This window comes from Lycium ferocissimum, unplaced genomic scaffold (genome assembly GCF_029784015.1).
Source record: "Lycium ferocissimum isolate CSIRO_LF1 unplaced genomic scaffold, AGI_CSIRO_Lferr_CH_V1 ctg5810, whole genome shotgun sequence".
Classification (NCBI taxonomy): domain Eukaryota; kingdom Viridiplantae; phylum Streptophyta; class Magnoliopsida; order Solanales; family Solanaceae; genus Lycium; species Lycium ferocissimum.
The window spans coordinates 1-21,511 of NW_026726121.1; positions in this window are offsets into that span (position 1 = coordinate 1).

Genomic DNA, 21,511 nt, shown 5'->3' on the forward strand with positions numbered 1-21,511 from the left:
CAATACAATCAACAACAACACCAACAAACCAATAAAACGCAATATGACCTATTTGGTCATCTTTCCAACATAATGTCATAACTTCCGTTTCCAACTTCGTATTTCCAATTCAATCTCAACATATTAATCAAGATCATTACAATTCCATTCGGAAACGTTTCATAATATTTCTACAATATATATATACAAAGTATACAAAATATACAAACTTTCCAACATAAGGCCATAATTCTTCCAACACTTCCAAATCAATACAAACTTACATCATTTTTCCTCCGTTTGGATTATAAGAATCATAGCAATATATCCAACATGTCAAGCAAAACAATTCATCACTATCTTCAATTCTTCCATAGCCACGGCCAACATCCATATTCTCCAATTCAACACAATTCATTCAACTTTCATTTCCAATATAAATTTCACAACATCCATAACTAGAATACAACATAAATTCAACATAACTTCCATGCACAACCATGCACACACACACACGGCCACTACCTATTTTTCCAATTTCAACTAAACTCATTCAATTTTCATTCTCAATAGGAACTCCACCTTACTCATACTAGAACACAACATAAATTCAACTCACCATAGGTATACCACACATACACACACACGGCCACATGCCACCTTACATACCTACTTTGCAAACTTCTATATTTCCATACTTTCTTCTTATTTCTACATACTAGAACATAGACAAACCTTCATAACATAATAAAAAGGAATGAATTCTTACCTTTTTTCACAATCTTCTTTACTTCACCAAGTTGCCAACTTGAAGAAATAAGTGTTCTCCCTTCCAAAACAATTGCACCAAGTTGTAGAGGACCTTGAATTTAGTAGGATTATCACAAGATAATTATTTTTGGATCAAGATTTGGAGGGGTGATTTTTCCTAAGCTTGGCCGAATGGCCCCTTTGTTGCTTCTCTTGTTCTTGATTTTCTCCTTCACTTATTTCTCTTGAAGGTTCTAGTGAATAAATGATCCTTTAATGAATAATTTGGCACATGGAAAATATTTATCACCTTGGTGGACTTGGGCCTAAGTTGGTCGGCCACCCCTTCTCTTTGGGCCTTAATTTTCTTATTTTTTTTTTTGAGCCCAATTAACTACAAATCTTGTTTTGTAATTTCCGAAACTAATTTCCGAAATTCCAATTTTTCCCTTAGGCCCTCTCCGATGTTTCCACATTCAAACTTCCACATCCGCCACATACCTACTAAAAAAAATTCAAACATGGCCTTCTTTCTCATAATTCACAATTATTTCGAATTTTCCGATCATGCGAAAAGGTGGGATATAACGACATCTTGATAGGAGATTTGACAAAGACGGCCTGGTACCAGAGGGGTCGGGAGCTGGCCGAGCTCCGGGGCCTCGTTCGGGGCCGACCGAGAGGTTTGAGCCGACGAGGCCATCTATGCCTCGGTGCCCTCGATGCGGTAGGCGCCATGCGGGAGAATGCGTCGCGCCGCGGTGCTTGTTTTACTTGCGGCCGTCAAGGCCATATTATGAGGGGGCCCGTATAGGGATAGTCCGAGTGGTGCGGCTCGACCCTCATCGGGTCGATGTCGGTTCATCCTCACCTTCAGTATCTATGCGCCCTACGGGGCGGGGTGCCGACACCGGGCCGCGGTAGAGGTCGTGGCGGAGCCTCCGGTCTAGCGGTCCCTCGAACCGCATATATGCTTTGGCTAGCCGACGGAGATCGGGAGGCGTCGCCGGAGATGTGGCTACAGGTATATGAGTCCTTATTGCAATTTTTTTTTATGTATGTGTATTGGCTGTATGATTGTCACTTAATAGCGGCAAGTAGAAATCCAAAGGCCGATAACCAAGTATTTATAAGTAACGGCGATCAAGGTGTGTTCATCACCATTGGGAATCTGGAAGTTTAGGACGGGAAGTAGTCATATCCATAGGTGAAAGTTAATATTGAGGATTGAAAAGGGCTAAAATAGTAATTGTGAAGTCAGAAGAGTAAGAGACCCTTTCTAATTCGGAGGGAGGTGTGTTATGAAAACGTTTTGAAATCTGTTAAGCCTTCAACTTACTCCAGATTATGTGATGAAGGTCATGCGGTGAGGTGGACGCTAGCATTAGAGCATCGTATTTCATCAGAGTTCCAAGGTTAAGCGTGCTGGAGTGAGAGAAATTTTAGGATGGGTGACCCCTTGGGAAGTGTACTAAAAGTCCTATAAAGTCAGACACAGGAGAGCCAAATGGGAAGCTACGCGTAGCCTAAGGGAAATCGAGTATACGGAGTGGGCAAGAACCTTAGAGGTCACATAGGACGGCGGACCGAACCGGTGAGGAAAAAGAGGTGCATCACAGCTTTACACGGGCGAGTGAGTTGAATAGCGTTTGGAAATATTTTGTAAGCAAGATGGTAGCAATTATGTATACGTATGTACATGATATCCCGTACATGGCTATATCAGCGGATATGTGTATTCCGGCAACCAACGTGGCGGTATATGGAAGGCATTAATCGGACAAGGTGACGAAGTTCAAGTGTCACACCCTTAATCCGATAGGGCGTGATGGGCACCCGACCCTTATCTAGGGCCGAGCGAACCCGCAGACTCTCGTAATACTCATAGCCATACCGGGCCCACAAAACATAACATAAGCACAGGGTGAAAATTTTTCGGAAAACATACATGCCTTTCATCTTTTCAAATCAAACAAAATCCGTAGTCACAACAAATTTTGTAACACAATGCATAATAATATATCGGCCTACATTGCCGATTACAAAACTGACATATCACGCACCTAACATGTCCGCAAAGTCTCTACCAACATCTCGGATACCACACAAACGCACTCGGACTCGGCGAAGACTCCGAGGAAATGGAGCTCGCCAATCCCGCCGGAACACCTTGCTAATATCATCTACTCATCCGCGGGTACCGCGCGCATGAAACGCGCCCAAGAAAGGGGGTCAAGATGAATATGTACCGAGTATGCAAAGCAACAAGTACGAGAAAAAACGTAGTCATAATCAAAGTAAAGTGCACCGAACGCGAGCATAATAAGCCGAATACCAAGGTACTTACATCTGCCCTCCAAATCATACATAAGCGGTACAGAAGACAAATAGAAAAAAATCAGAATGTCAAAATGCTTTGCTTTTATTTTGAAAAACATTTCGCGTTTCGTATACGCGGAAACTCAAACATACCACATGAGCTGACATTAACCAATTGCCGAGGAACGTACGGCCCAATCCCTATATAACATAATAATCATAAACGTACCGTCATATTATCACCCATCATATCACATGTCATATTGTATCATCAGATTATCACATATCCTATTATCAAATCATCACATATCACATACCACATATACACATATACCGCGGTCAAATATCCAGCGGTCAATATTACACATACACACATACACACATACCGCGGCCAGGAACCCAGCGGTAATATCACATATACACATACCGCGGCCAAGAATCCAGCGGTCATGTCACAGCCCGCGGTCAAGTATCCAGCGGACAATATCACACATACACATGCCGCGGCCAAGAATCCAGCGGTCATGTCACAGCCCGCGGACAATATCACACATGTCGGCCCGGGACTCGGCGAAAATGTAACAACAGAATGCACGAACGAGAATCACAAGTAATCAAATACGCTTTAAAACATTTTCAAAGACTTATTAGGTTAATCAAATGAACCATCATTTGTAAGCCAAAACAGTAGTCAAATCAGATTTCTCCGAATATCACTCGGGAATATATCAAACCGAACTTCCGAAACCATATTCACGTATCAAAGTCATAAGCATAAAAATCCTTATTTCAAACTCAACGGATAAATAAGTAATCATACTCGGGGGTCAAGATAGTCGATTGGATTCTTTCAAAAATAGGTCATTAGAACCAACATAGAAGGTCGCGGGACCCACGGATGAGCGTCAACCCAATCCGGGCCCGCCTATAAAAATTTAAGTCATTACTCGTCATAAAGTCATTTGCGAAAGTATCAAAGCGATCCGAGCCCTTCCTTGAAAGTTACGAGCATTCGTAGTTTCGAAATCGTTTAAGAACAAATCTCTTTTGAAAACAAAACTCTTTTGCAACCTTGAAAATTTAATCATACAAAAGTCATAAGGATCATAACTCGACCGCATTAAGGATACGAATATCAAGAAACAAATACGAATCACAAACATACTCGAAACTTAAGAATGGAATTACCCCGAGGCACAAATCGTGTCATACCTTAATCCCGTCTAAGACATGCCAAAAGAAAAGAAGGGTAAGCTTCACATACCTTGGTTGCTTCCTAGGCTAATCCAAACTCAAGTCTCGGCAGCTCAAAATCTACAATAACGCCATTAGACACCAAACATTAGCCATAGGCACCTCAGAACCCAATTTTAAGCTCGTACTTTATTTACAGAAATTTGGGCAGCACCTCCCCTGTTTATATGCCTAGCCCGAATTCTCAATTCAGTAACCAACAACATCAACAACAATACCAACATTAAACATAATATTCCCAACTTCAAAATACTTCATAAACACCCCATATGGTTTTTGTCCCATAATTCCATCACAACCATTTTATAACAATTTTTAAATGCCTCCTTCTTCGTAAATAAATCAATATTAACACAAATAGAAAGAGATTCATACCTTTCCCGCGATAATAATGCTATATATTCACCCCTTCACCTTAAACTTAAGCCACAACACATTAATACACAATTTTGTAGTTGCAACTATACTGCCGTACGGGACCGGAATTTGAGAATTATACTCGGTTTGGGGTTAAAATTTGGTGGTGGAAGGTTAGGGGGAAATTTTCTGGAGTTTTTGGGAGTATTTGGGGTGGTTTGGGACGAAAAATAGGGCTTCTCCTTTATAGAACGGTCCAGGTTCTGCCCGGACCGACCTATATTTCCTTCAGCCGCGCCCGCGCCCTTTGGCGCGTTCGCGCTGAACCAGTTTTTCTGACTGTACCTTTGTTCAGTAAAAAGGTCATAAATTTTGATCCCGATATCGTGTGGGGGCTCACAACCTATGGTTGGAAATATATTTCAATTATCTACAACTTTTATTCTTTGTATTTTTCCAAATTCCAAACTTATAATACCGTTTTTGCCCCTCTAAGTCAGATCATCCGAAAATGTTATCTTAAATCGCCTTTGGGAAGGCTTATGCCTATATTTGGCCTATGGGTCCTTCTTAGGGACTTTCTCAACCTTTCATGTACTACTCATATGTCTCTTCATATGTGCTTTATAAAACTCGACGTGTGGGCGACTTAGCGTGCAAAGAACGAGGTTTCTCATTAAGTGCCATATGAACCAATTCATCCCGTATCGTCTCCAAATGTCATATATATGTTATTGTTACATTCTTATAATATAACCTTCATCTTGAACCCGAGTCCTCTAATTTTGTTCAGCGTGTTCGCGCCCTTTAGTGGCGCGTTCGCGCTGCATTGGCCCTGGCCTTCGCGCGTTCTCGCGCTTGACACCTGCGGGCGCGTTCGCGCACCATTTTCTGTCCGTCCGCCAGCCCGACCGGCGCGTCCATATCTCCTTACCTCGATGTCCGATCGAGGAGCGGTTTGTTGCGTTGGGAACCAGACTTCCCAAACTTCACTTTAGGACTTTTGTTTCACTTCAAACTCTTAATATACTAAAACATATTCTTCTTCCAATTAGGCCAAAATTTTCGTACCCAACCTTACCCAACTTTCCTTCAAAGCCTCGGAAACTTAATCTCCTCGCTCAATAGTTTTCCAATCCTCGCATAACCCGTTACGCAAACTCGACTCTTGTAATCGTAACACGAGCACCTCATGATCTTGCATTTCCCGACCATAACTCCAATGTCTGCACTTGAATAGCTAATACCTAACGAATCTCAACGTACCGAAACTACGAGGTATAACATCAAGTGAAAAGAAAAATAAATGGCACAAATGTTACAGGGCAAGATGATGCTATTTTCACTATAGGATAAGCTTAGGAAGTACTAACACGATGATATTTGGAAAAGAAGGAAAGTGAGTAGATGAACGGCAAAGGGATCAGAATGTCGGAATAAAAGTGCCGCCTAATTGAGATTGAAAAATTGTGTCAAGAGTTTTTGCCCCAAAAGGATTTTATGTCGTATAATGTCCCTAACTTTCATATATGGTCTCGGATTGCTATGATATGTTCATAGAGAATTCTATAATGAATAATGCCCGTAACTTTCATAGGCGGGCTCGGATTGGCTTGATACATGTTTATGATCCCTGAGACGTCATGTGACATATTTCGTAATGATATTTCAAGAGTCCTAAGTGTGACTATTATCCGGATACTTCGAGCGTTGATTTGTCTACTTATCCATCGAGTCCGAAAATGATGATTTATATGTATATGGTTTCTCACTATTCGTGCGAGCCGTTATTACTTCTTTTTCACCGCGTCCCGAGCCAGGGCATGTATTCGTGCACAACTCACCGCATTATTCACCGCGTCCCTCACTAGAGGGCCGGGCACGTTATACGTATATGATGATATTCACCGTGTCCCTCACTAGAGGGTCGGGGCACGTTATATGATATGATGATGATATGATGATATGGGAGAGACGGCCAGGATGGCATATGATGACTTCATTCACCGCATCCCTCACTAGAGGGCCGGGGTACGTTATATGTACATGAATACGATGATTATATTTACCGAGTCCCTCACTAGAGGGCCGGGACACGTTATACATGCATACGTACTGGATGATTATTTACTTATGTCACTCAGTCCCATAATGGGCTGGATATGATATTGATACGCATGAGTTATGTTTCACAGGCAAGCCTTATGATTTTCTATACCCTTACTTCGGTAAGACGATTCTATTTATCGTATTCCATGCTTTACGTGCTCAGTACATATTCCGTACCTAACCCCTTTCTTCGGGGTGCGCATTTCATGCCCGCAGTACGTACGATCGATTTGGTGACCCTCCGTCCAGGATACCGATTCTCGCTATTTTGGAGCGCTCCTTGTTCTCGAGCCTATATTTTGGTACGTACACTTCCGTTGTATATGTATATGTCTATTCGGGGGTACGGCGGGCCCCGTCCCGTCATATGATTCTCGTTGTTACTCTTAGATGTCCGTGGACACACATGTGTGGGTCAGAATAGTTACCGTTCGATTATGTCCGTGTGACTTATGCTTTGGGGCGGTCCCATCGCCGTGGCGGCCTTATCGCTACGCATATGTATATGTTTTGGAATACCGCATGTTATGATAGCTTGCCTTCATTTATATATAAGTTCTTAGTATGCTAGTGTGGACCGACTATAGTAACAGGTGTGTGCGAGTGTCCAGTCGGCACTAGTCATGGCCTACGGGTCCGGGTCGTGACAAAAGTGGTATCGCAGCGGTTCGTCCTCGTGAGTGTCTCCGCGCACCGTGTCTAGTGCAGTCTTGTTTATCGGTGTGTTGTGCACCACATCTATAAACAAAGAGGCCACAGACATTTAGGATGATATCTTTCCTTCTTATCCTAGATCGTGCGTATGTAGCCGTATTAATGATGACTCCTTCCTAACGAATTGTTATGCTTTCAGCGATGCCTCCAAAGAAGGCGACAGCCTCGCCGAGGCATGGGCAAGTCGAAAGATGTTCGGAGAGACAGCCAGATTCGAGAGAATTACTAGGGGCCCGTGCCCACCGTGCCCGAGGTTGTGCTCCGTCGGGGCTCGCCACACCGCCGCTACCGAGAGGAGCTTCGGAGCAGCCAGTATAGGTGGGGCGGCTCCACCGAGCTCCCGAGGTCCCGCACTCCACCGCCCCTCCCGAGGTCGGAGGATAGGGTTGAGAGACGCGGTCCGTATTTGACCGGACAGTGGCGGGACAATCCGAATTAATTATGATAAGTTAGGGTCCATGATAGTCCGATGCAAAGCCGAGACTTTTTGACCTCGTCGATTTTAGTTCTCGGTCATAAGCTTGGGGGAATTTGTTGGTATGGAACAATTAGGAAATTTGGAACCAAAATTAGAATTAATGAAAGATGGAAATCGGGGTTGCATTTTTTCTGTGATGTAGCCGTTAAGTGTTGAGTCCCACACAATTTGTGGACAATTTTAATTGGTCCAAGTTTGAGGTGGGCCAAGCCTCCGCAGACGCGGCGAGCCGCAGTTGACAAGTCTACGTCCTAGTATACAAAGATGACTATCTGAGTTCGATCTAAGCTCATATGCAACACTTAGAAAAATAAAAACACAAGAAGTCATCGATACGTGATGGGGTTAGATCGTTATCGGCCAAGACCCTATGGTGAGGTCCAAAACAAGCCATCCCAAAAATAACTCGGTGTGGACGGAGGATCGGCGTAGAGGCGTCGGCCCGGAGGTCCCTAAGCAGTCCGAAGGAGATCGGCCAGTTATTGTCGAGAGTTTCGATCAGCCTCGCTAGCATTTTCATTATTCTCAAACGCGAGCCTATTGTGGAATTGAAGAGGAAAGGCAAGATTTGATCATGTTTTATATGTTACAAAGGTTGTATGCATGTTGTAGTATGTTAAAAGGACGAGGCCACATCATGAAAAATAATATGTTGGAATGCCATCGAGTTGTGCGCTGTTTTACCGGTGTTAGGCCCCACGCGTGCGAGGTGTGTGTATGTTGTGTTGTGTTGGTGCGAGGTGATGAATTGTTCATCTTATCGTAGCCATGCGTTGTGATAGTTGTAGAGTGGAGAAGGGCGCGGTAATCATCTTTATATGTTGGTGGGACCGCATATATGCTTTGGCTAGCCGAATGTAGGCTATTCATGTAACAAGAAATGAAGTCCTTTTTTTTATGTATGTGTATTGGTCGCATGATTGTCACTTAATGAAGTAAAAAATCCAAAGGCCGAAACCAAGTATTTATAAGTAACGACGATCAAGGTGTGTTCATCAATTGGGAACTGGATTTAGGACGGGAAGTAGTCATATCCATAGGTGAAAGTTAATACGAGGATTGAAAAGGGCTAAATAGTAATTGTGAAGGAGAAAGAGACCCTTTCTAATTCGGAGGGAGGTGTGTTATGAAAACGTTTGGAAACGTTAAGCCTTCAATATGTTATGTGATGAAGGTCATGGGTGAGGGGCGCTATCATACTAGCATTAGAGCATCGTATTTGGATCGAGTTCCAAGGTTAAGCGATTGGAATGAGAGAAAATTTTGGATGGGTGACCTTCGGGAAGTGTACTAAAAGTCCTATAAAGTCGACAAGAGAGCCAAATGGGAAGCTAGAGTAGCCTAAGGGAAATAAGAGTATACGGAGCGGGCAAGAACCTTAGGAGGTCACGAATGACCGAACCAATGAGGAAAAGAGAGTTATTATTGTTGAATAGCGTTTGGAAATATTATTGTAAGCAAGATGGTAGCAATTATGTATACGTATGTACATGATATCCCGTACATGGCTATATCAGCGGATATGTGTATTCCACAACCAACGTGGCGGTAGGAAAGGCATTAATCGGACCACGAAGTTCAAGTGAAAAGAAAAATAAATGGCACAAATGTTAATTGGGCAAGATGCGTTTTCCTATAGGATAAGTTTGGGAAGTATAACACGATGATATTTGGAAAAGAAGGAAAGTGAGTAGATGAACGGCAAAGGGATCGTAATTCGGAATAAAAGTGCCGCCTAATTGAGATTGAAAAAATGCGGACATAGGATAAAGTATAATCGGGTAACAGTATGTCTTCTTTAAGGGGGGAAGAGGGTGTGAGAGACAAGCAAGATGGAGACAATCAACACTACAATATATTTGATACGGATGCTCGGACAATCCGAGCATGTAAGATTCCTTGCCGAGACAAGTTTAAGATGGAAAAGCCACGGAAAAGGGGTAGAAGCTAGGATGGTAATTGAGATATTGAGAATTAATTGTAGAGATCTTGAATGATATGACATTGGAAAGTGGAGGCTTAAAGGAGAATACGACAAGAGAACGATAACGAGTAACTTACAGAGACATTGTGAAAGGTCGGATTGCCTCTATGCTCGATTAGGTAAGATGTGGGCAATAGGGTTGATCGCTAATGATACTTTCTATGAGTAGTAAGGGAGAAAAATAGAAAACCTCCTATAGTAGGAAGTGGGAACATCAAAGGAGTGAATAAAGGAAGGGAAAGGAGTATGACAGGATAGGCTACAAGCGAATGTTAGGACGGAAGGAATATGTGGAGCAGAGTGAACCAGGAGAAGGAAAGACCGTAACTAAGATGGAATATACTTTATACAAGTCGTACAAGAGTAGTCATGTTACCCATGAACATTTATATGCTATGGTGAGACCAACGAATATTTAATGAGAAAATTTGGATTTAGTATAACAATACGGTGATAATTTCTGGTGCATTAAGGAAAGGTAGTAAAGATGGTTTAAGCTAAATTACCGAGATAGAATTATCGAGGACAAACGGACATGGCTATGGTGGAACCAAAGATCTATCCCGATGTCGGTTGTAAGAGAGAGAGCGAAGACAAGTAAAACATAAGGATTAGTGAAGCCACGCTAAGGTATTTTGGGCGTGTTGAGCACCTTCGTATATCTTGTAAAGATTGCAACATAATGTGTGACCGGAAAGTTGAGAGCAAGATCGAGCAAAGGGACGATAGAAGAGTTCGAATTAAAGATAAAGAAATGACACGAGACAATGTGCCTAGAATGTTACAAGTTTGAAGGGGGATTATAAGATGATTTAAGCAAGATGGTCGAGCTAGCTAGTTACTAAAAAGGGTGAATTTATACGTCAAATTCTTTCGCTAATTATATCACTCGATGATAGTTAAAGCACATGGACGGCTATTACATAGCTCGACGACAGAAATCATATGACGACAATCGGCGTCGACACTTAGAATTCCGGATTGGCGAGTGGGTATGCTTGAAGATATCACCCATGAAAGGTGTAATGAGATTCGACAAGGATGAGAATTTTAACCCGAGGTATATTGGACCTTATTACATTGTTGGTATAAGATTGCGTTCTAAAGTGCATTTTGTATAGGTATTGTGGCGGAATAATAACGGGAGGAGATGACTGGGAACAGAGGAGATGAAGAAGAAGCCCCCACTTATTTTCTATGCCTCATATGATAATCCAAACTCCTTAATTGGTTATGTTGAGTAATGAATAAAGGTCCGTATGTGATAGCTACAAAAGGAACTTCCCGAAATGCTCGTAAGACCCGTAAGACTAGTTTAACATTCGAGGACGAATGTTCTAAAGGGGGGAAGGATGTTATATCCCGTATTTTGTACATTGGGATAATTAGCTAACCATGATAAGTTAAGGACAAGACTATTCGGGATACGAGGTAGAGACTTTTGACCTCCGCTTTTGATATAGGCACAAGTTGTTTATAATTTTATTGGTATGGAATATTAAGGAAAATTTGGGGTTAAAAGTTAATTTAGGAAAGTTGGTAGTTCATGAAATAATGGCCAAGTTGGCCGTGTGGCATGAAATGGGCCATCTTGCCAAATTTAATTGATCCAAGCCATGTGTGGGGCATGGACCACATGTGTTAATTATATATGTAAACAATAGATGACAAGCAAGATCATATTCATATCTTTCTACCTTAGAAACTGGAGAAAAGAGAAACAATCGGCCATGGCCTAGCCGAATGGGTGCTCAAGAATCTTGATCAAAAAATAATTTTTTTCTAGCTTTTCTACCAATTGGAAGGTCCTCTATAACGTGGAGTGGTCATTGGAGCAAGCAAACCATTCATTTTTGCAATCACAAACTCTAGCCAAGTTGAGGAGTCAAGTGGAGAAGGTAAGGTTTAATCTTCTTTACATGTCATATAGATGGTTGTGCATGTTGTAGTGTGTTGAAATGGGTGAAATTCATGAAGTTATGTGTGTTGATGTTGTAGCCGTGTATGGGCTGTTTTGGTGTAGGCATGATGAACTAATTTTATGTAGTACTTTGGTTGTTATTGTTTTGGTTTCTATGATGATAATGAAAGTTTAATGATTCAAGTTGAAGTTGTAATCATTGTGGGCTGTTTTGGAAGTTAATGTGGTTCTAATATAGTTTCTTGTATTTATGAGAATAATGTTGTTAACGTGTGGATTGTTGGTGTAGTTCATGAATTTGGCAGAAAGAAATGTGTTGCTGTTGTTCCTCTTGAAGTTGGGAGGTTTCGGGTGGAGTGGCATTGTGGTTGGGTTGTTTTGAATATTGTGCGGATTGTTTGAAGTGTTCTTGAATCTTGTTTGAATGGTTTCGGATTAGTACTTGAACATGTGAGCGTTGATGTTGGCTTGAATGTATGTGGTTGAATTGAATGTAAATGGAACGCCGTCGAATTATGTGGAAGAAGGTTGTGACGTTAGAATGCGTTTTGAATTAATTGTTGATGTTGTTAATATGATTGTTGGTATTGTTGTTGATGATTTGGCCGAGTTGAATTCTCGGGGTTATTGAATTTATAGGGGAAATGCTGCCCAAATTTTTGTAGATAAAGTGCTAGTTCGGGATGGAATCCCTAAGTATCTATAGCTAATGTTTGGTATCTAATGACGTTGTTGTAGATCTTGGGAAGCTCGAGACTTAAGTTCGGATTAGCTTAGGAAGCGGACGAGGTATGTAAAGCTTATCCTTTCTTTCTTTTGGCATGTCTTAGACGTAAGTAAGTTATGACATGATATGAGCCTTGGGGTAACTCCATTCTTAAGTTCCGAGCATGTCTACGATTCTTATTCACTTCTTGATGTTGGCATTCTTAATATAGTCGAACTATGGTCCTTATGTCTTTTGTATGATTGGATTTCAAATGTTGTATCAAGAGTTTTTGCCCCAAAAGGATTTTATGTCGTATAATGTCCCTAACTTTCATATATGGTCTCGGATTGCTATGATATGTTCGTAGAGAATTCTATAATGAATAATGCCCGTAACTTTCATAGGCGGGCTCGGATTGGCTTGATACATGTTTATGATCCCTGAGACGTCATGTGACATATTTCGTAATGATATTTCAAGAGTCCTAAGTGTGACTATTATCCGGATACTCGAGCGTTGATTTGTCTACTTATCCATCGAGTCTGAAATGATGATTTATATGCATATGGTTTCTCACTACTCTGCTCGTGCGAGCTGTTATTACTTCTTTCACTGCGTCCCGGGCCAGGGCATGTATTCGTGCACAACTCCACTGCATTATTCACCGCGTCCCTCACTAGAGGGCCGGGGGCACGTTATATGTATATGATGATATTCACCGCGTCCCTCACTAGAGGGGGGCGGGCACGTTATATGATATGATGATGATATGATGATATGGGGGAGGCGGCCAGGATGGCATATGATGACTTCATTCACCGCATCCCTCACTAGAGGGCCGGGGCACGTTATATGTACATGTATATGATGATTTTATTTACCGAGTCCCTCACTAGAGGGCCGGGACACGTTATACATGCATACGTACTTGATGATTATTTACTTATGTCACTCAGTCCCATAATGGGCTGGATATGATATTGATACGCATGAGTTATGTTTCAGAGGCAAGCCTTATGATTTTCTATACTCCTTACTTCAGTACGATTCTGTTTACTGTATTCCATGCTTTACAAGCTCAGTACATATTCCGTACTAACCCCCTTTCTTCGGGGGCTGCGTTTCATGCCCGCAGGTACAGACGATCGATTTGGTGACCCGCCTGTCTAGGATACCGATTCTCCTACTTTAGAGCGCTCCCTTGTTCCGGAGCCTATATTTTGGTACAGACACTTCCATTGTATATGCATATGTCTATTCAGGGGTACGGCGGGGCCCTGTCCCGTCATATGATTCTGTTGTTACTCTTAGAGGTCTGTGGACACATGTGTGGGTTATGAATAGTTACTGTTCGGTTATGTCTGTGTGATTTATGCTTTGGGGCGGTCCCATCCGCCGTGGCAACCTTATCGGCTTGCATATGTATAGATGTTTTGGAATACTGCATGTTATGATAGCTTGCCTTCGTTTATGTATAAGTTCTTAGTATGCTAGTTGTGGACTGACTATAGTAACAGGTGTATACGAGTGTCCAGCTCGGGCACTAGTCATGGCCTACGGGGTTAGGTCGTGACACCAGTGATGAACCTTCACTGTAACTATTATACGGACCGTATAAGTGGTCATATAACTCACCTTTTCCGAACTTCTTCTCGTTGATTCGTTTGATCTCAAATCCTTATGGAACCTTCTTGGCACTTGTTTAACACTTCATTAACCATCTAAGGATCCCTATAACTCCTTCCCAAGACATTACTAAATAATCATTAACTCGATACTTGCAACAACCTCTCCAAACACAACTTATACTTTGCTTCCCTCGACAAACTTAGTTTCACCGACTCATATAACTTTAAAATCTTGTCGTATACACTTTAAAGCTACTAAGTACTCTCCTTATTGTCTTATGGACTTCATGTTCACCTTAGGCTTCCGTTAGTCTATTCACAGCACAACAATACAAAATGTCTGAGGTGTAACATCCCCCCCCCCCCCTTAGGAACATTTGTCCTCGAATGTTAAGTTCGGGGGATTCTACAAAAATTTGCCGAATTTCCCCCGTAATATGACACCACAACTCACAAAAGAACCCAAAAATAACATCGCCTCACAGGGCTACAATAACATCAGCAAGAAAACATGGCCACAGACGACCCAAAAGCATTAGGAGAGAGTATTACATACCTGAGGACAATGGCGTCCCATTTTGAACCTCTTTTAGGAATGGAAATGTCACACCCTAATTTTCGTTAGGGTGTGATGGGCACCCGACCCTTATTTAGGGCCGAGCGAACCCGCTGCTTCACATAATACTCATAATCACGCTAGCTTTCAAATCATGACACAAATACATAACGAAAGTTTTTCGAAGGATAATATGCTTTTACTTTTCTTGAATTAAATAAAACTTGTAACATATAAAACTTATAATACAATGAGTAATAATACATCGGCTTACATAGCCGCTTACATAACCGACATCTTATACCCACGACGTCGTACACCGCAAAGTCTCTAGTACGAACATGAAACCATAACGTAATACTCGACTCCGCACTCCGGAGAAAGTGGAGCTCGCCAATCGCCGGGTACATCTCTCTCGCTAATATCTTCAGCTCACTCCGGGTGTACCGCGCGGCATGAAACGCAGCTCCCCGAAGAAGCGGGGGTGTGATGAATATGTACCGAGTATGTAAAGCATGACACAAAGTAGCGGGATCATCTTAAGTAAAGAGCTCGTAAAAATCATAAGACTTGTCTTTGAAAACATAAATCATGCATATCAATGTCATAAAATCATCGTAAAAACATGTAACGTGCCTCGGCCCTCTAACGAGGGCGCGGTGAGTAAAATCATAATATACATATATAAAATGTACATATAACGTGCCCCCGCCCCCAAGGAGGGACGCGGTAATCAAAATCATCATATGCATGTACACGTAACGTGCCCCGCTCTAGTGAGGGACGCGGTAGTGGAATCATCATATGCCATCCCCGGCCACCTCCCCCATATCATCATATCATATAACGTGCCCCGGCCCCGCTAGCAAGGCACGCGGTAAACATAACGTGCCCCCGCCCTCTAGTGAGGGACGCGGTGAACAATGCAATGAGGTGCACGAATACATGCCCAGCTCGGGACGTTGCTGAAGGACATATTGAGGCTGGCACGAGCAGAGTAGTGAGAAACCATATACACATAAATCATTTTCAAAGACTCAATGAAGTAAGCTGAATGAATCGTCATTTAAAAATCGGACAATGGTCATAGCAAATATAGCTCGGACGGTGCTCGGAAACATATCAAATATCATAAGTATATCAAAGTATCATAGGGACCATAATCGTATATCAAATCATTCCGAGCCCGCCTATGAAAATCAAAGTCATTATACGTTACAAAACTTTCTACGAACGTTTCAAAGAAATCCGATTCTTTTTACAAAAGTTACGGACATTTTAGACATGTAATCTTTTAGGAACAAAATCCTTTATGCATTATTTGAAACCCAAGCATACATAAGACTTAAAAGCTATATGAAATATGTCACATTATGGGGCAAATAAGAGTCATATACATACTGAACGTAAGAGTGGAATTACCCCCGAGGCACCACTATGTCATACCTTAGTTACTTCTAAGACATGCCAAGAAGGAAAAAGTAAGCCTTTACATACCTTAGCCGCTTCTAAGCTAATCCGAACTTCACGTCTCGGCTTCTCCCGATCTACAATAATGTCATTAGGTATCAACCATTAGCCATAACACTTGAGAATCAATTCCAAATTAACACTTTGTCTCAAAATTTCGGCAAAGATTTCCCCCCCTATAACTTCAACATCCCCCTAGAATTCAACTCCACAATCAACAACAACCAAACCAACAATAATAATAACAATATCAATAATCAATTCATAAAATGTTCAAGACAACTCAACCCATATCTTACTTTTGCCCGAAACTTTCAAATACCATAAGAACCATCACAATACATTTCTTTCTTTCAAATTCATCAACTATGCCAACAATTCGCATGTTAACAACATTATCTTCATAAATACAAGAAACTACACTTGAAATCACATTATGTTCTAAATCAGCCCACAAACACTTACAACTTCAATTTGCGTCATCAAACCTCCATTTTCATCACATAATCCACAACAAACAACAAACACATACTACATAAAATTAGTTCATCATATTCCACCAAAGGCAGCCCCTACACGGCCATGCTTCAACATACATAAATTCATGAAGTTCATCCGTTCCTTCACATTACAACATGCTCAACTATCCGTAATACAACAATCCAAACATGCTAAGTAAATTAATTCTTCACTCCCATATAATATCATATACAATACCCGCGCATCATCATATACCATAATTCCATGAACTTCATTCATTTCCATATACCATAACATGTACCAATCACCCACAACACATGAAAGAAGATGGAACTTTACCTTTTCCTTCAATTCCTCTTCTCGGCTAGGAAGTGGTCATCGCAACCACGCAGTGATTTTCTTGTTCCAACAACTACTCCACGTCGACGAGGGCCTTCACCAGGTAGAGAAACAAGGAGAAAAGAATTTTTCATCATCAAAGTTTAGGGGAAATTTGTGTTCGGCCCATAGCCGATTTCTCTCTCCCTCTTTTTTTTTCTCCATCTCTCTTGAATTTCTAGAGTTGCAAAATGGTGAATTGGTCCTCATTTTCATGACTTATTCATATATATATATAGGCACATGCACGCGCTACACATGGCCGGTCCCCCCTTTTTTTCTTTTCCAACTTTTCTCCAATTTTCTAGATTTTTCTTTAAGCCTTAAAAGATGAATAATTTGACTTGGTCATCCATAATATATATAGGTTTGGCCCTTACAAATGTAAAAATAACACATGTACCCCTCATAATTCTTAGCTAATTAAATTTGGCCAACCAAGGGGGAAGAGGGCCCCACACCTCCTCGGCCATGTATGGCCATTTGGCCACTTCATGAAATTTTTTTTGCAACTCCTAACCTCTCATTTTCCTTATTACAAATTTTCCCCTTCGTACTCCATACCAATAAAAAGGTGGACATGCAACTTAGGCATTCTTAACAAAACTGGAAAAAAAAAATATAATCTTGTCCTTAACCTCCCGCCATTGACTCGGAATATCCAAATGTACAAAATGCGAGGTATAACAGGAAATATGTGCGGATATCTAGACTTCATGTCTTCTTCAGCTTCCCAAGTAATTTCTTCTCTATTATTGTTTCTCCACAGAACTTTAACTGAAGCAACGTCTTAGTTCTGAGCTTTCGCACTTGCCTATCTAATATGGCAATGGGTACTTCTTCATAAGCCAATTTCTCAGTAATTTGAACATCATTTACAGGCACGATTCTGGAAGGATCTCCAACACACTTACGGAGCATCGACACATAAAAAATTGGATGAACCGATTCAAGCTCTACTTGGCCAATCTTGCGCACAATCTTGTATGGTCCAATATATTGGGGACTAAGATTCACCTTTTTGCCAAATCTCATTACACCTTTCATTAGCGACATTTAGGAATACCCAATCACTAATTTGGAATTCCAAGTCTCATCGACGATTGTCCGCATAAGATTTTTGGCGACTCAGAGCTGTCAGCAACCTATCTCGAATGAGCTTGGTCTTTTCCACTGCTTGCTGAATCAATTCTGGACCTATTAGTTGTGTCTCTCCTACTTCAAACCACCCAATTGGCGATCTACGCTTCCTTCCGTATAGAGCCTCATACGGAGCCATCTGGATACTAGAATGATAGTTGTTGTTATATGCAAATTCAGTAAGTGGAAAATGATCATCCCAATTACCTCCGAAGTCTAATACACATGCCCGCAAAATATCTTCCAAGGTCTGGATGGTGCGTTCAGCTTGTCCATCAGTCTGTGGATAAAATGATGTGCTGAGTGTCACTTGAGTTCCCAAACCTTCTTGAAAGGACTTCCAGAAATTGGTTGTATATTGTGCTCCTCTATCAGTGATAATAGATAATGGAACACCATAAAGTCGCACTATCTCTTTAAGGTACAACTTTGCATAATCTTCTGTTGAGTATGTGGTTCTAACTGGAAGAAAATGGGCTGATTTTGTAAGTCTGTCCATGATTACCCAGATGGAGTCATGCTTACACCGAGAACGAGGCAAACCTACCATAAATTCCATGTTGATCACTTCCCATTTCCAAGTTGGAATTTCCATAGATTGCAATAATTCTCCGGCTTCTCATGCTCAATCTTCACTTGTTGATAATTTGGACATTGAGCTACAAACTCTGCTATATTCTTCTTCATTCCATCCCACCAATACATTGACTTGAGGTCATGGTACATCTTTGTCGCTTCTAGATGAATGGAATAGAGGGAGTGATGGGCTTCTTCCAGAATCTGGCAGCGTAATCTCGCAATATCCGGAATGCACAACTTGCTTCGATACCTGAGAACTCCATCTGCAGAAACCTCAAACGGTGACTTCTCCGTTATATCCCGTATTTTGTGCGTGGGATAATCCGAGCTAACCATGATAAGTTAAGGACAAGACTAGTTCGGGATACGAGGTTGAGACTTTTGACCTCCGATTTTATTTTAATGCACAAGTTGTATGAATTTTTATTGGTATGGAATATTAAGGGAAATTAGGGGCTAGAAGTTGGAAATAAAAATTTCATGAAAAGGCCAAAGTGGCCGTGTGTTAAGGTGGGACCCACATGTCGGAATTTTATAAAGGACATATGAAGAGATATATAGGTGGTACATGTGAAGTTTAGCAAGTCCTAAGAAGGACCCATAAGCTAAAAATGAGTGTAAACCCTCCAAAAGGGCGATTTAAGAAAACGTCTTCGGGTGATGTATCCGACTTCGAAATAAAACGGTATTATGAGTTTGGAATTTGGGAAAACTCACAGAATGAAAGTTGTATATAATTGAAATATCTTTCCAACCATAGGTTTTGGGTTCACAAGCGACATCGAGATAAGGAGATATGGATGTTTTGCGTGAAAGGTCGCTGGCCAACCCGAGCCCAACCGGGTCGGCCCATTACCCACACCTTTTTAAATGAAATATCAGCCTTTTCTCCTCATTTTTCATACCAAAACACCCAGAAAATTCTGGAGAAAAAGAGAGAGGAGAACCTAGAGAGAAAAACTAACTTTGACCAAAATCCGCGCCCCGAATTCCGAAGCCCATGAAGAGAAAAGTGTCGTACGTCGCGTTGCCTTCAATTTGAGCTAAAAATCAACCAATAAGAAGAGGGTGGACGTGGTGGCTGCACACTTAAGGTAAGATTAAGGTTCCTTTTCATTGTTAACAAGTTTATTCAGAGTTTTAACGGATTAGAACGGAGGGAATAGTGTGTAGAAATGGATGAAATTCATGAAACTTTGTATGTTGATGTTGAGCCGTGAGTATGGGCTATTTTGTGACAAGGAATGAACTAAATTTTATTTAGTATTTTTGGTTGTTGTGTTGTGGATTCTATGATGTAAATAAAAGTTTAATGAATTAAGTTGAAGATAAAAATGTGCAAGTGCCAATGTTTTTGAAGCTAATGTGAATTAAATATAGTTTCTTGTATTTATGAAGATAATGTTGCTAAAGTGTGGATTGTTGGTGTAGTTGATGAATTTGAAAGAAAAAAATGTGTTGTTGTTGTTCCTATTGGAATTGGGAAGTTTCGGGTGAGGTAGTATAATGGTTGGGCTGATTTGAATATTTTGTGGATTTTTCGAAGTGTTCTTGAATCCTATTTAAATGGTTTGGATTAGTACTTGAACGTGTGAATATTGATGATGGTTTGATCGTATGCGGTTGATTTGAATGAAAATGGAAAATCGTCGAATTGTATAGAAAAAAGTTACTAATGTTAGAATGCGTTTTGAATTCATTATTGATGTTGTTGGAATGGTTGTTGGTATTGTTGTTGATAATATTGGCCGAGTTGAATTCCCGGCATTGTTGAACTTATAGGGGAAATGCTGCCCAAATTTCTATAAGTAAAGTGATGGCTTGGGATTGAATCCTTAAGTACTTAAAGCTAATGTTTGGTATTTAATGACGTTATTATAGCTCTTGGAGAGCCCGAGACTTAAGTTTGGATTATCTTAGAAGGTTTAACGAGGTATGTAAAGCTTACTCTTTCCTTTTTTGGCATGTCTTGGACGGGATTAAGGTATGACATGATTTGTGCCTTGGGGTAGCTCCATTCTTAAGTGTCCGAAAGCATGTTATGATTCTTATTTGCTTTGATGTTGACATTCTTCATATGGTCGGACTATGGTCCTTAAGTCTTATGTGTGATTGAATTTCAAATGTTAAAAAAAAAGAATTTTGTTCTTAAAAGATCCTATGTCTATAAATGTCCGTAACTTTCATAGATTTGAACCGGATTGCCTTGATATGTTCGCAAGTGATTCTGTAATGTATAATGGTTTTAACTTTCATGGGCGGGCCCGGATTGGTTTGATACATATCCGTGGTCCCCGAGATTTACCCTTGTGTAGTCCTAACGACTTGTTTTGAAAGAACTTAACATGATTTCCATTTTGACTCTCGAGCGTCGACTACTTACTTATCCATTGAGTCTGTGATGATGATTTATGTGCATATGGTTTCTCACTACTCTGCTCATGCCAGCCATAATATGTCCTTCACTGAGTCCCGGGCCAGGACACGCATTCGTGCACCTTCCACTGCATTGTTCACCGAGTCCCTCACAAGAGGGCCGGGACACGCTATATATATGTATATGATGATGTGATGATATGGGGATGGTGGCAGGATGGCATATGATGATTCTATTCACCGAGTCCCTCACTAGAGGGCCGGACACGCTATGTATATATATATATATATGATGACACGATGACATGGTTTTACTTACCGAGTCCCTCA